General features: G+C 34.8%; 1 protein-coding gene across 1 annotated transcript in view; it reads right to left on the bottom strand.

The window, feature by feature from the left end:
* Positions 1-15,707, bottom strand: part of LOC129749348 (uncharacterized) — a 24,483-nt gene extending 8,776 nt beyond the window's left edge. Inside the window, exon 1 of the mRNA XM_055744292.1 lies at positions 15,585-15,707. The gene's annotated coding sequence lies outside the window, so the exon portion shown is untranslated. The remainder of the gene's footprint in view (positions 1-15,584) is intronic.
* Between the last annotated feature and the right edge of the window lie 1,720 nt (positions 15,708-17,427).

Genomic DNA, 17,427 nt, shown 5'->3' with positions numbered 1-17,427 from the left:
CAATTACGAATATATTATTTTATAACAATTTGAAACAAATTTTTATCGTTGAAAGTGAGTTCAATCCTATTCAAGAATGTCAATCAAGGAACTTAAAGTCGAAAATTATGATAACAAAATTCTAACTGAAGAAGATATAAATTTCTCGATCAGATATGTTTGAGTTTTTATTTTGATATGCTCTCCTGATCGGGGTTACTTTTACCTGACTGTTGCACCGTGCCAAATGCGCAACTTATATTTTAATAAATTTTCTTTAAATTATCTTTCTTTGCCTTATACTCTACATACACAAAGCGCTTAGCTCACATTTTCAACATCTATTCGTTTCTTCTACCCGAAACGCTATAACTTTGACCTTTCCACCTGTCAATACATTCATTTTTGTCTTTATTACTCTCCAATTAGAATTATTAATTGCCAATATGCCATAAACTTGGGAAATAATATGTGTGTTCAATGAAAGATGGTCGAAACAGGTTGAAATAGGTCGAAACAAGTAGGAATGGATTTTGGCAGTTGGTAATCTGTCTCTTTCCAACTGACTTCGATCGATTTCAACCAGGTCGTCCGTTTAACATACTTACACCAATACTAATGCATGTTTTGTGCGTTTTGCACACGAATTTCTAGACAGACCGAAACAGATCATGGGGAAATTTAGACGCGTAACAGAAAACAAGCTAATATGGATTCCGGTCAACAATAAGAGAATTATGACCTTTTATTATTTTCCTATGAACCATTTTTAATTAATTTTTTTTTTGTTAGATAACTCGGAAGTGGACTTTTTTTTAAATTCAAACAGTTAGAAAAGAGTAATGTTAACATATTTCAATACTATCATGCTCCCCAATGCTCCAGTGCATGTATATTTGTGGTTTATGAATTACGAAAGCTGATTCTTAAATCGAGGAATTTTTTATCCATGGCGGGCAATTGAATGGATTGTTTTTTAAACTTGTGAAATGAATTTTCAAGTGATATATTCGAACTGTTAGCGGGTAAAGTAGGTTAACAAATTTCAATACCGTGTTTCTGCTTATTCTTAAATCAAGCCCTTTACATTTACTGGGGGATAATTGGACAAAGGTGAAATTTTCAAGTTTTTTTAATTAGTCAGGTGAATTGACTCTTCTCCTTGTGCTGGTAATTTTAAACAGGATAAAACAGCCATTTATTGTTCAATATTTATAATCGAAAACAAAGTTTTAGTATCAATAGCCTAGTTTTCCTTCAAAGCCTCAGCTTCCTACAGCTATTTAAGGCTACAAAAAATTTATTTTCTATTCAAATAAATCTATAAGGTACCCCGGGGCAAGTGCAGACGTCTTTTACCGCACAGCAGGAAGAGTAAGCACAGCGACAATCCCACCTACTCGAAACACACAGAACCGACTGCCGACTGAATCCAAACATCCTTAGCACTTGACAAAAATAAAATGGCGAAAACGAAACAAAAACATGCTCTCTGTCTGACACACACGCTGCATGTGTGTTAGTGTGGTAGAAATGAATCCTGCTTTCGAGCTTGTTCGGTTTCGACTAGTTTCGATCGATTTTAACTTGCTCCGTTGAACAACGACCAGACCTGTTTCGACCAAAACATGAGCCCATTAAACAAAAAGCGTGTTCAACAGGCAATTGAAATCGGTTTCAATCGATTTCGATTGGTAAATTGTTGTTCACTCAGCCAATGTTTTGGTCGAAACTAATCCAATTGGCGTTCATTGAAGCCAATCGAAATCGATCGAAACCAATCAAAACCGATCATGCTCGGAAGCAGGATTCGTTTCTATCGATTTCTATCGCACTAACACATATGAAGTTTTTTAATGTCAAAAAACAGCTGATTTAGTTTGTTGTGAACAATCATTTGAAAAAATGAAAGTTGTGTCATTCAGTGCGGTGTTCTCTGTCGGGTGCTAAGTCAGTGGTGATGCTGTACCGCTGCACTGTGCCGATGGTGCAGTGCTAGTGGTATGTTGTATATGTCGAATCAAATGCAGCTGCTCGTTAACAACGGCAAATGCTATGAAAATCAAAGTGGTGCCAGGAAACTCCGTGTTGTGGTGATGCGGTGCAGATGGTATCGGTCGGTGCTGTGCTGTGCTGGTGTGCTGCGTTGGTGGAGCCAGTTGGTGCAATCATTGCAGTTGTGCAGGAATTGCGATGCAAATGCAAATTTGGATCGGTTGCTGACCATGCATCTGTCCATCGGCTACATTCAGGTTAATCCGGATTCTACGCCGCTTCAACCTTACACTTTAGGGAAAATATGCACTTATGGTTAATAACCAAAAAATAAAGCACAACATCAAGTTACCGTATTTTATTCCGTAATATACATATTGTTTATTAAAAGTTGATATCAATCTAAAATCTTCACGACCTGCTTTCAACAATTTTACGCATTTGTGCCTCCCTTGTCCCTAAAAATAGCTGATTGAAATACAATTCTTTTCTAGAATTCTATTATACTTTTGCTTCTTCGTCTTCGATTGGGACATTTTCTTCTATTAAAACCCACTGCTCGATGTCTGAGTATTGCCTCTTCCAATACAAGCTGTTTAGGAGTCTAATTGCAGCGCAGACTAATTTTGTAATGTTGTTCTACTAATAATTTTCCGGCTATTCCCATGAAGCGCTTGCCGAAAGCGTACTCGGTATTATGGTGTTCCGAGCTCGTATCCGGAATAGTATCCAATGGGATTGTTCTTTCGAGTTTATACGACCAACTTCTCGCTGATTTAGTTACATCTGTTGCTGACATTAAAAACACAAAATAAACGTAAAATCATATCAAATCATCATAACAGTTTTATAACTTACCAATTATAAAACCGAGAAATAAGTCCTGAAGAATGTTATTTATCGTCGAAAACGGGTTTATAACAATGCAAATCAGGAATCTTTCGCGGAGGAAATGCTTTCTTCTTCCATTCAATTTATTATACAGAACAACACTCGGCTTTGACAACAACAGAACGCATTAGTATTGGTGAGTGGCTGTTCAATCAGCGGCCTGATAGAAATGAATCGAAGTCAATTGGAGAAACAGCTGTGCAACTGTCAATCCATTTCAATTGATTTCGATTGAGTTTTGTTGAACACACCTAAAGATCACTTGACAGAAACTAGTCGAAACCAATCGCTACTTTATTGAATTGAACGAAGCTAATATTTATTTCAAAGCGGAGATCAAAATAAGTTAACAAAATAAATTTTGGAATTGAAACATTACATTTCGGACAGAGCGAGATAGACTTATACCGTATTTTTTTTCACCTGGAGGCAAACTAGGGGCAACCTAGGTTAGGTTCGCTCTAAGTGCTGTCATCGTGCTCATTTATTGTTCTAGTGGCAACTTAGGTTCGCTCGAAAAACGGACGGAGTAGCCCTGAGAAGAAAGTCAGTTTTGGGAGAAGTTCACCAATACTCTCAACGTTGTTGTCAAAACATTAAACAGCTGTTTGAGGCTGAAAGCAAAACAGTTTAACCCTCATCCGCATTAGATTTCATTACCCTAATCAGCACTATGAGTGTAACGTCAGTAAAATATGTTTAGAACATTATATATAGCTACAGCTTCTAGTTTTCTCGTTATTCAGCATGAAAGAAAAAAAAATCCGAAAAAACATGCCTCACCAAAACTGCTGTAGTTCATATGTTACACGTCCAAAAAAATATTTGTCTTATGCATATGAAAGCTGAAGTTAATGTCTACATCATGGAACAAAGAAATATTTTTTTAAATTTTTTTTAAAGAAATGGCCACAAAAAGTTCAAAAAAGTGGTCTAAAAAACCTACTTTTCATTCGATTGCTAGTAAATACTGTTTGAGCGATGGTGGAGTGTTTTAAAAAATATGACTACAAACTTTATTGAAATTCTAACATTTGGCTGCCTTTAGATTTTCGATGCAACAAAAATTGAAATTACTGGAATTTTTCAAAGTTGGCTACTTTGCGCGATTTTTTCACTAATTGAAATTTCATCTGTTTTTGTGGTCCTCCGTCAGGTTGTACCCGGATTATCAGTGCTTTTACTTTGTTTGGACCAATCAAAAGTATATTCATTGGAAAGCACATCTAATCTACGTTCTTGTAAGGTGCAACAATTCACGCTGTAAGATTTCACAAAAATATGAAAATTATAAACGTAAAATCATTCCTGAATTTCTAGAACTACAAGCAGCGGTCTAGCAAAACGTGTTTGTATGCTCTCCGAGTAGGTAAGGTGGGTGGTTATTCGGGCAGAGAGCGAAGCCGACAGACCAAGAAATGCACGGCAAGCATCGTTATTTCGTCTGTCGGCTTCGCTCTCGGTCCGAATACCACCCACCGTACCTACTCGGAGAGCAATCAAACACGTTTTGCTGGACCGCTGCTTGTAGTTCTAGAAATTCAGGAAAGATTTTACGTTTATAATTTTCATATTTTTGTGAAATCTTACAGCGTAAATTGTTGCACCTCACTAGAATGTAGATTAAATTCCCTTTTCTGTGGATATAGTTTTAATTGCTTCAAACGGCGAGAAAGCACTGAAAATCCGGGAACAACCTGACGGAAGACCACAAAAACAGATAAAATTTCAATTAGTGAAAAAACGCGCAAAGTAGCCAACTTTGAAAAATTCCAGTAAAATCAATTTTTGTTGCATCGATAATCTAAAGACAGCCAAATGTTAGAATTTCAATAAAGTTTGTAGTCATATTTTTTAAAACACTCTACCATCGCTCAAACAGTATTTACTAGCAATTGAATGAAAAGTAGGTTTTTAGACCACTTTTTGAACTTTTTGTGACCATTTCATTAAAAAAATTTAAAAAAATATTTCTTTGTTCCATGATGTAGATATTAACTTCAGCTTTCATATGCATAAGGCAAATATTTTTTTGGACGTGTAACATATGAACTACAGCAGTTTTGGTGAGGCATGTTTTTTCGGATTTTTTTTCTTTCATGCTGAATAACGAGAAAACTAGAAGCTTTAGCTATATATAATGTTCTAAACATATTTTACTGACGTTACAAGGTTTCTGTTGATATAAGTTTTATATAAAGTTCATAACAATTCAAACGACTTAAATGGATTTTACTTTTGGAGTGTCAAAATGACACTATAAGTCGGAAAAGGGAGTTTTTTTGTCCAGGCTTCCAGGGTTCGTCCATAAAAAAAGTAAAGATGCAAAATTAAAGAACTTTTGAATTCATATAGGGTCCCCGAAGAAATTTTTGTTTTTTGATGCTTCTGAAAAAAGTTACAAGCATTCAAACTTGAAATAGTGTCAAAATGACACTCTAATGCGGATGAGGGTTAAATAATGAATGGGAAAATGATTATTGCCGCGATTTTGAAACTCTCAGCCAAGCAAAATTGTACTATATGCTGTCCAGTGCAATCCGGACACGAAAAAAGGCAATCCGGATGTGAAGAACAGAGTGAAGAAATCCAGAAGGGAGAACAAGATGACAGCTGCATGTAAACATTGCGCTCGTTTTCACGCACACCTACGTATGGAATATCTCGAAAACTGAAAGTCGTTTTTTGATCGAGAGCCAAATCCGGAATAAAAAAAAATACGTCATTAGACCTGTTTCTTACGGGATCACAAGCCAATACAACTTGTTGGATAAAGAAACTTGGTCGAGAATTTTAGCCAAAAAGAACTCTAAATCGGAACCCTCGTCAGAAAGGATTTTTTTTTTTTTTTTTTTTAAATATGTCTTTATTTGTATCAAATCATGATTACACTTATATTACATTATTGCATTAAACTAGGTGTTCAGCTCAATAATGAACTGTTCATAGCCCTATAAGTAACTAGATTATAAAAATTTATTTATAAGATTTAAATTTGCTGAGCGCAATCAAGTTTTTAATGTAGGAGAACATCCTGTAATAGCAAAAATATTTTATACTTAAAACTAAACACTATCTTAAAATTAAACTAAACATAAAGAGAACGAATCTCTGCGATGGAAGACTGCATCGATTTGCCTCTGAAGTTGGAGATGATGTTGTTGGCCATCTCTTCGATAGATTCAATGCCTGCAATCCGATGAAGATCTTCGGTGCTGTGCCAAGGTGGAAGCCGCAAAATCATTTTCAGAACTTTGTTCTGAATCCTCTGGATGGCTTTCTTCCTCGTCGCGCAGCAGCTAGACCAAATCGGAACTGCATACATGATCGCTGGTCGGAAAACTTGTTTGTAGATGAGCATCTTATTTCGCAGACACAACCGGGATTTCCTGTTGATGAGAGAATAAAGAGATTTAGTGTATTTATTACATTTAGATTGAATATCTTCAATGTGATTTTTAAAAGTAAGATTCCGATCAAGTGTGAGTCCCAAGTACTTCACGTGATCAGACCATTCTAATGAAACCCCATTAAAAGTTATGGAATGATTTTCATTAGGTTTTAAAAATTGAGCTCTTGGCTTATGGGGAAATAAAATAAGTTGAGTTTTGGAAGCGTTAGGAGAAATTTTCCACATTTTCAAGTAATTCAAAAAGGAATTTAAATTTTGTTGCAATCTACTGCGTACCACCCGTAAATTTCGACCTTTTGCTGAAAGCAAAGTATCATCAGCAAATAATCTTCTACCTTTTCCTTCTGGTACATCAGGAAGATCAGAAGTAAAAATATTGTATAAAATTGGCCCAAGTATACTGCCCTGAGGGACACCAGCTCTAATGGGTGTCCTTTCAGAGCATGAATTTTGGTAGCTTACTTGTAAGGTTCGGCTAGTCAAATAATTTTGAATAATTTTGGTGAGATATACAGGAAAATCAAATCGAGCTAATTTAGCTACTAAACCTTTGTGCCAAACACTGTCAAAAGCTTTTTCAATATCAAGAAGAGCAACACCAGTTGAATAACCTTCAGATTTGCTAGCGTTAATCATATTAGTTACACTCAAAAGTTGATGTGTAGTAGAATGTCCATGACGAAAACCAAATTGTTCATCAGGGAAAATAGAATTCTGATTAATGTGAATCATCATTCTATTCAAAATAACTCTCTCAAATAGTTTACTTAAAGATGGAAGCAAACTAATTGGTCGATAACTTGAAGGCTCTGAAGCACTTTTTCCAGGTTTCAAAATTGGAGTTACTTTGGCATTTTTCCATTTATTGGGAAAATAGGCCAAGTGAAAACATTTGTTGAAAATTTTAACTAAAAAATTTAAAGTGCTTTCAGGCAACTTTTTAAGAAGAATATAGAAAATCCCATCTTCCCCTGGAGCTTTCATATTTTTAAATTTTTTGAAAATCAATTTAAGTTCATCAATATTTGTCTCACAAGAACTTTCAAACACATTTTGCTTAGAAAGAATATCATCAAATTCTAGGGAAATTTGAGCATCAATTGGACTTACAACGTTTAAATTAAAATCATGCGCAGACTCAAATTGTTGGGCTAATTTTTGAGCCTTTTCTGAATTAGTTAAAAGAAGTTTATCCCCATCTTTCAAAGTAGGAATTGGCTTCTGGGGCTTTTTCAAAATTTTAGTTAATTTCCAAAATGGCTTTGAGTAGGGTTTTATGTCCTCTACTGCTTTAGCAAAATTTTCATTACGAATGAAATTTAAACGACGTTTGATCTCTTTTTGAAGGTCGCAATAAATTAATTTCAAATAAGGATCTCTAGTACGTTGATATTGGCGTCGACGAATGTTTTTCAGTCGTATCAAAAACTGAAGATCATCATCGATCAAAGGTTGATTAAATTTATGTTTAACTTTAGGTATTGAAGCGGCTTTAGCATTGACTATTGCAGTTGTCAAATTTTCTACAGCCAAATCAATATCTTCTATTGAATTCAGTGGAACGTTTACATCTAAATTACGTTCAATAAAATTCATATATCGCTCCCAGTTAGCCTTTTGAAAGTTAAAAGTTGATTTTAAAGGGTTTTCAATGGGACTTTGAGATAAAGAAAATGTTACTGGAAGGTGGTCTGAATCGAGGTCCGCATGAGTAACTAATTGACTACAATGCTCGCCTAAATCCGTTAGAACCAAATCAATTGTGGAGGGATTTCTAATTGAAGAAAAACAAGTATGCCCATTAGGATATTCAACAGTATAATAACCTGCAGAGCAGTCATTAAATAAAATATTCCCATTTGAATTTGATGAAATATTATTCCAAGATCGGTGTTTTGCATTAAAGTCACCAATAACAAAAAATTTAGATTTATTTCTGGTGAGTTTTTGTAAATCTCCCTTCAAAAAATTTTTCTGTTCACCGCTGCATTGATAAGGCAAATATGCGGCAATAATTAAAATTTTCCCCATAGAAGTTTCTAATTCAATTCCAATTGTTTCTAAGACTTTTGTATTGAAAGAAGGAAGAAGTCTAAATTTGAGACGACTATTGATGACAATAGCTACACCCCCACCTTGCCGATCAAGTCGATCATTTCGCAAAATTTTAAAGAAAGCATTGCTTTTCAAGTTATTGTCTGGCTTTAAAAAAGTTTCAGTGATGGCAGCAATATGTATGTTTTGAGTTTTCAAAAATAAAAAAAATTCATCTTGGTTAGCCAGCAAAGATCTAGCGTTCCAATTCATAATATTTAAACATCTATTTGGATCCATGAGGGAATCGTAAAGTCATAATAATTTTGTTAGCATAATTAAAAGAAGTTTGGAAAGCTTCAAACATTGAATTTGCCTTCAACATAAGTTGCATCATTTCCATTAAATTTTGATGCAAAAATTTTAATTTTTCCTCAGTAACCTCACCCAAATCAACAAAATTGTTAGGATCAGAAAATGAAGGAGAAGAAAAAGTATTTGAATTTCGGGGATTTTCCCAAGCCTTCGCGTGAACGTTGAGACTTGGTTTTTTCCCATTTTTATTAGTTAAACCTGAAGAGGGCAACCCATTTTCAACCACCTCTGAGAACGATAAACAACGAGTTTGTGGCGCAGAATCAGCCCAGGTAACATTAAAATCACTTCGGGTATTACCCAGCCGTGATTCCAATGTAGGCCGAGGCTGACCGCGAACAGGCAGGTTGTTTGCCGGTCTGACGTGTGAAGACGAAAAAGAGGAAGGAGGAGAAGAAACTTTTCTGGAAACTTTGGGATTTTTCCTAGAAGCAACAATTTTTGCCCTAACGGGACATTCTAGAGAATTCGAGGAATGATTACCTGCGCAATTCGCACACTTAAAAAATTCTGTTTTTGGCTTATCACCACCAAAAAGGCATTTAGATTTTCTCGTCAGAAAGGATTATTTACGGAATGCTTAAAGTATTAGAACCAAATATTGTTAACACTATCATCAGAAATATTAATGAAATGTTCAGATCAGGAACAACATACCAACTTAAGGCGATCAAGGTAATAGCCATCCCTATACAAGGAAAAGATCAGTCAAAAGTGGAAGGGAAAAGTCCAATCTCGCTGATACCAACAATAACGAAAATTATGAACTCTGCCGTGTAAGAAAGAATTCAACTCTTCATAGAGGATCACAACATTATCCTAAAATTATCCTTCGGATTTCGGAAAAAACTACTCCACAACTACCTGCGTGAATTTTCTTATAAACACAATCAATTAAAACAAGCGCAATGGACATATAACGGCAGCGACATTCGTTGATCTGTCTAACGCATACAATTCCGTTAAATGTGACACCTTAGAGGAGATCCTGATGAATATACAACTCCCCCCAGAATTGACCATCTGGATATTATCGTTTTAAAAAAAATTGAACAATCACTATGAAGGTAGGAGAGCTCTGAACATAACAAGAATGATTTGTAATGGCCTTCCGCAGGGGTACGTTATGTCGCCATGTCTTTTTAACATCTATACGGCTAAACTGCACCGAAACGTCGAAGAAGGTACGGTACTGCTGCAGTACGCCGACGATTTTGTGATACTTACCAAAGGGAAAACAATTGAAGAATTGCGAAGGAGGACTCAGTCAAGTTTAACAAAGTTTATCCAACAAACAAGAAAGTTGTCGGTGCAAATCAACCCTAGTAAAACCAAAATCTTAGTTTTCAAAGAGTTCAAAATTAATTTCAGTTTAAAGATTAATAACGAGGAAGTAAACACAGTAAAAACATACAAATATTTAGGAATCACCCTGGACCAGTTCTTGAATTTCGGCAGACAAATACGAGACCTGAAACGGAAAATTCTGGACAGGCTCAACATGTCAAAGATAATAAGTAGCGTTCAGTTTGGAGGACATCCTCAAACCATGGGAGTAATCTTCAACGCCCCAATAAGAAACTCTATTGAATACGGAGTATCCATACTCAACAACGCAGCAAAAACTTATTTACGATCCATACAAGTGTTGTTTAACCAATGCTACAGAAAAGTGACGGATTGCAGCAAGACTACACCCCTAAACAGCCTCTTAGCTATTGCTTCTCAAGAACCATGGAACATCCGAAGTGAGTTCGTCTCATGTAAAGAAATAGCTAAATCCGTAACCCACCAGAATCCGGTCTATAAAACCTCGCAACCGTCAGAGGACAATGAAAGACTAAGTTACTGCGAGAAGTTGTTCAAAGTACACCATGAAATATTCGAAGCTACACAGAAAAAAATATGGACTATTACGTGTCATTGAAAATGGTTACCTTTGAAATAATTCAACCTGTTATTCAGAAATCACGTAATTTTCAATTGATTGGTCGAAAATTACATGTTAAATCATTTGATATTACAGCAAATGTCCTGTAACAAAAAGGAGCAGGACATGCACTGTAATTTTACAGGTCGAAGCATTATTTTTAAGTAAGAGCATTATTTTCAGCAGGCGCTTACGTTTGTCATCGAGTCCAGTCCTTTAAAGTTTGGGCTGAAGATTTTTTTTTTGTAAATTCTTTATTTGAAACGGCTCATACAAGTTCGAAAAAATTACGTGCAATTAAATTACGCTGCACGTAATTTTTCCGACCTTTAAAACTACGGTGAATGTCATGGTGCTTTTCGTTAAGCGATATTTCCTGTAATTATCAATGGGTTTTATTTTATTTTTAAAACAATCAATTTGAAATAACGTATTTTCTTAATTACATGCCGTATTACATTAAAGTCAACCATTTTCAAGTACACGTAATTGTCATTATTTTTTTCTGTGCAAGCAAAAGTATATACAGATGCATCAATATCAAACGGAGTTTGTGTGGGTATATTCATAAAAAGGAATAATCAGCAAATCGTTCTCAAGTTAAACCACCAAACAAGCATCATGACGGCGGAACTAGTGGCTATACAAATAGCAACTAAGCTTTAACAGGGGCAGTAATTCTTACTGATTCCCTTACATCGTGTAGAGTACTGAGTGAGGCGCAAAGAAAAAGTAACAAGAGTGAGCTTGTATACTAGACTGCCCCAAATTTGTATGGGAAATTTAAAACCTGTGAATTGTTATACGCTGCAGGCTAAAATTGATCCTGGGCCTAGTACAAGATCTCATGCCAAATTTGGGCTAGATCGGACCACGGTAAGGGGTCGCTCAACGAGCCTGAAGTTTGTATGGGATTTTGAGACATTTTGTTCGAGAGGAACATGAAAAACCAACCGTCAATAATTTTTGTCTCCTTCGACCGATTTCTTTCAAAAATGGGTTTTCTTAAAGCCTAAACTTTGACAAATATTTCATCCGAAAGTTGCGTTTCAATCAAAGTTAAGATAAAAAGTTATTAAGCTTCAAAAATTGGCTAACTTTTTTAAGGGTGATATTCATCACTGTTTAAATGAGGCGACTAAATGTCCGACCAATACACTCAATGTGAAATGCATGCCGTTTCGTCAAATAATGACCAATTTTAACCATTGTTGTTGCGCTCGATTGCATTTTTTTTTATGTTTTTCAAATATTTAAGTTTGGATGATATTCACTGGATAGTTCGGAAAGAAGTAAGGGCGGAAAAATGCTTGACAATTTAAAATAAATTGCATAACCACAGGGGCTTTGAAACATGACTGAACAATTTGTGATGCTCTACTAGGAAATAGCTTCACGTGTCAACTTCATAAATTTTTGTAATAAAAAACACTCTAAGCAAAATGATGTAGGGATAGTTGCCCTACTTTGGACCCTTAAGCGGTGGTTTTTAAATAATCATGCTTTTCTCATTAATAATCCCATACAAACTTCAGGCTCGTTGAGCGACCCCTTCCCGTGGTCCGATCTAGCCCAAATTTGGCATGAGATCTTGTACTAGGCCCAGGATCAATTTTAGCCTGCAGCGTATAACTTTTTCAAAAGTCGGGTCATTTGGGGCAGTCTATTGTATACAGTATCATCCAAAAATGTTTAAAATGTGATATAGTAATCCAAAGGATACCAAGTTACATTGAAATAATAGGCAATGATAGAGCAGACACACTAGCCAAAATTGGTACAACATTGAGTGAAGAATTAAATCATCAAATCCTCACAAAAGATGCCGTTCTTTTATTCCAAACACTTAAAATAAAATCCGCTAACACCTGGCACGGTGTATTTCGTAGAAGGACTTAAAGAAAAAAAAATACAGTAACGCTAATTTTTGCATGGGCTGAAAGAACAGCTTTTTCTGGTTCATTTTCACCAAAAATTCAAATATTCTGTCGGTGACCCCTCATACAAATTTTTTTTTGAAAATTTTCTATTTCAATTCTTAATAAAATAAATATATTTTTAGAGTTACAGGATTTCAGAGATGCTAATTATCTTAATTTTGACTTTCACTACTTTTAAATTAAACTGATAACTCAACAATCACATCAAAAACTTTGAGAAATTTTCAATTTTTTTTAACTAGTAACGGAGCTGTTTAAACGTAAAAAAAATGCTTAGAAAGTGTCTTCTAATTCTAAAATTTAAATTTTGGCTAGCAAATCCTGTCAGCAGTCTGAGTCGGTCATATTAACTGAAATTATTAAAATTATCTAGAACAATATGAATTCATATATGACCCCATTTTCATTCATTGTCTTAAGATTTTCTGATTGTGGCAACACTGAAGGGAACTTTTATTTAAAAATAAAGCTCAATGATTAAGAAAATCAGCTAACACTTGGAAGCGCTTTAATTTTTTTTTGTGATAACGCTTATCGTGATGCGATCTGCAGTAAAAACGTTTGTCTTATTTTAAGCTTTTAAAAAATAAAGAAAATAAATATTTAAAAGTAAACGATCCGTTAAAGACAATTTTTGATGAGAAATTAGTTTTTATATTTCTCCTGATTTAAATGTCTGAAAATTCCATTCGCACTTCAGACTCATTGCAAATCGCTACAGCAGTTCAATCTAGCTAAAATTTTGCATGCTACTGTCTTTTGATACAATCATTATTATAAGCTTGAAATTTCCTTTAACCTTTTGATTTTTATCGATTTCTAGTCCAATTTTTATAACCCTGCTGTACTCTGTGATGCTTCCATTTTTTTTTTCAAAAAGCATAACGGTTAAGGTTAAACAATCCTAGCTTAACGGTTTTCAACCCCCTATATTATTTTAACAACCTCTTGAATTCTTTGATTAAATAGAATTTGAATTTCACAGTTTTTTTTTAAATAATGTTATTTAATGGGAGAATCTAGTTTAAAACTCTGATAAATTTTTTTTTTTCCAAAAAATGCTTTTTAATCTTTTTGTTGATCTTGTATTAACAAAAATCAACAGTATTGTTGGCAAAAGTGAATTGCAAATGATCGGTAGCAAGCTAGACTGCAGCACGTAACATTCATCATATTTTGTTCATCCCTTACTTATTTTAGTTATTCTACTGTACGCTGAAGTTCTTCTTTATTATAAAAAAGAACCTTAATGAAGCATTAATATTACAGTAAAACAATCATAACTTCTACAATTTTATACTAATAATGGTAAAAACAATAATAATCATTGGTTTGATAAAAACCATAAAAATTCATCTTAACAAATAAACGCATAAATCTGGTCTAAAATCTTTGATTATATTGAAATTTCTGTTGAAAAAAATTTTTTTCATCGTTTTGTTGATAATTAATTCCAAAATATCACCAGTACTTCAATTCTTAAGCAAAAATTATGTACAAATGATTTATAGAAAATTTTTTCACCTTCAATATAAGAAAAAAAGATTTAAAATATATGTTATGTAGCGGAAGATGAACGGATTTCAGTGCAAGTACTTGAGCTTTAAACTAAATTTTATATTTTAAATTTTATTGAAAACTGGTCTGCTTGGATATGTTTCAATTTGATATGAGGTAAACAAAATTCAAAATGTCATAAACTATCATCAAAATTTGTATATTTGTTTTCTGAAGTGCGTATCCATATGCATCAGAGCCTGCAAATAATGTGGAAATATTTCAAAGAACAATTTTGAAATAAATAAAAGATTTTGAATACTTTGTTGAAAACCAATCAAATGGTGTTGGACTGTTTTTATTCATGTATCATAATTTTTTTAAATCAGAATTGGTTCTCCAAGATATAAACAAATGAATATAAATTCATGAGATATTTGGATAACACCAATTATAACAAGGATATTTCAAATAAAAATTTTTTGAATAAAATGCTCATATAAAAATCAGTTTTCAAGAAAATTCAAATGACTTACCTCTCCAGGCGTCGACATTTTATATTGTTTTAGAATGACAAAAACTTGAATTAAAATTAAAAAAATAAATTTTAATGAAAAAAGTTACTATTCCATTGCATTTGAATAATTTTACAGATAAAAATTTCTAAATATTGACAACAAATTTTCAAAAAAATAAAACGTATGGGGACTCACCGACCAAATATTTTAATTTTGCCAGAAAATGATTCAGAAAAGGCTAAATTTTCCATTTCTGAAAAAATTAGAGTTACTGTATTTTTTCTTTTAAACTTCTTCTATAAACACACCGTGCTGGTACAACGATTACGCAGCGACGAAAGGACAGAAGTTCTATGAGATCCAAAATTAATGGTGCGGAAAACCCTGGTACCATGGGATGGAATTAAATGCATTCGAAGTGCGCACAATAAATCGCTTATTGACCGGACACGACTTCAGCAAGTACTGGCCGAACAAAATGCAATTTGAAGATGACCCTCTTTGTAATGCATGCAACGAAACCGAAATGCGGATCACATAGTATTAAAGTGTTCTAAGTACAACGTTACGAGAGCTCAATATAGCTTCGACTGTAAATACAGAAATATCACTGAACTACTCAAAACCAAAAATGTAGACACCTTTAAAGAAGTAGTTGACTTTTTGAAAAAAGCAAACAAAAGGATCTAACTGTAAAACCTTTGAGAACCATGCCAAAATAATTATAATTACTCAAAAGTAATGAACCGACCAAAATTCGATGGACATATGGTCTTTGCAACCGGTACAAAGAGTTTCTCCAACCGCGGCGAGAAACTCGATGTGGATTCAACCACACAGAGAAGAAGAGGAAGAAGAAAAAGAAGAAGGAATTGGAACATTCTTTCCGTTTTTTCTACAACCGATTACAATCTGGTTACTACGCAAATAGGTAAACTTGAATATATCAGCTGATCAATCGAACCCGATAAATGACTTATTGGATATTGAAGATCTGATTCAAGTGTACTTACCGTCCTTTTTTCTCGTAGCTTTCAGCAAGTAGAAGTGAAACCGGCTGACTCTGACTTGGTACTAACTGCTTTCTGAAGTATCGGTTTGATTACCGGAGGCAAAAAAGGTTGATAACGCTGAGTCGTTGGAAATGATAAGGAATAATGGCCCTTATTCTGCGCCTCGAGTGACGTGACGATAGTAGAGTCACCCAAGTCACTCTATTCCAGTAGTCGGTTTAGGTGAGGATTGTCACTTCGAATGAACTTTGTGAGTTCTTACCATATTCTCGTAGTCACCGTGGGTGAGAATCGTCGCATTCGGGTGACCATTTTAGGTGACAATTGTCGGTACCGATTCAGGTACCGACTTGGCGAAAATTTAACCAAAAATTTGTATACAGTGGGGCAAGCAAGAACAATTTCATAAAATTGAAACGATTTTAAAATTGTTATATGTAGTTGTTGAAGCTTTTAAAAAGATTTAAGGGGAAAATATGAAATTAGAAATCTGGGCCCTTATTCTGCGCCGCGAGTGACGTGACAGTTGGCGAGTCACCCCACCGTCACTCGACTCTTGTCACCTTATTCCGACAGTCGGTTTAAGTGAGGTGACAGCAAGTGACAGATACTCATTCCGAGCTGAGTGACTGGATGAACCCATCTAGAAAAATGGCAAAATTTGCTCTGATTGTGTTGTGCCGGTGTTCGCGATTCGGGTTTTGAAAATTGAATTTAAAATAAACGAGTGAAAATTGTGCCCCGTCCTGGACAATTATCGGATTGTACGGTGTTAGCAAGCTGATCAAGTGGAAAAAAAGGACAAATTTGGCTACAAAAGTGGAAATTACAGCCCAGCCCGGATTTCAGAAACAGCATCAAACTGGAGCAACAAAAACTCGGAACAACATGCAGGGGCGACTGCTGTCTCACAAACCGGTGCGCAAAAAGGCTTCCGAATCTGCGACAACCTCAGCAGCTATTTCAGGTTGGAAAAATAAGTTGCTTCTTTTAATCTCACCATTTCTAACTTTTGTCTACCTATTTTAGGTTTCCCGAAATGAGAAAAACACAGTGGTTATCGTTTTGACCATGGAAACAATCAGCTGTATCATCGGTGTTCAGGTTCGTCTTGCGCTTTTCGATGGAATCCATTTAACTATTCCGACCAGTCTGTTTGTTCATTTCGTTCTTTATACGGCGGAAGAAGATACCTTGGAACACCGGATATATCGGTGGTGACGTCTAGAAAGACGATCTGTGGGATTTAAAACCGAATCTTGAATGAGACCGAAAATACCGATGTATGTATGTGATGTGGGATGTAAGTGGCGGCTTCCCCCAGCGACGGGAATGTGTTCCGAAAAAGCGTAGGGTTAATAGTGGCATGTTATCCAAACAAACGGGAAAAGATGCCTTATAATATCGAATTAATGGAACATGATTCGAATCTGATACAAATAAAGAACAAGTAAATGATTCAATGTGTCTGTTTAATTAACTTAACCATAAGTCCATAAGTCGGTTTTATGGGGACACTTTTTAACGAACTTGCTGAATGCAATCAATTAACTGTTATTGTTTATATCATAATCAATCTCATTAAACAAGAAAATTTTCAGGTTGGAATTTTGATACAAAAATCAAGGCCTTAGCTGCAGATTCCAATTAGCATTCCAGGTTTAGATTTTGGAAAAAAATCAATCGAATTTGCATAATAATATTCCGACTGCAAAATGTAAAACCTAGAATCCGTTTTTGGTTGCACTTTTTTAACTATGCAATTTTAAATGCTTCAAATAAAGTTGAAAACTTATCAAACAAGCTTTTTCGTTCAGTACTAAGGTTATCGTATCCCTTTTAT

This window comes from Uranotaenia lowii, chromosome 2 (assembly GCF_029784155.1).
Source record: "Uranotaenia lowii strain MFRU-FL chromosome 2, ASM2978415v1, whole genome shotgun sequence".
NCBI lineage: Eukaryota > Metazoa > Arthropoda > Insecta > Diptera > Culicidae > Uranotaenia > Uranotaenia lowii.
This window is presented reverse-complemented; position numbering and strand designations above follow the sequence as displayed.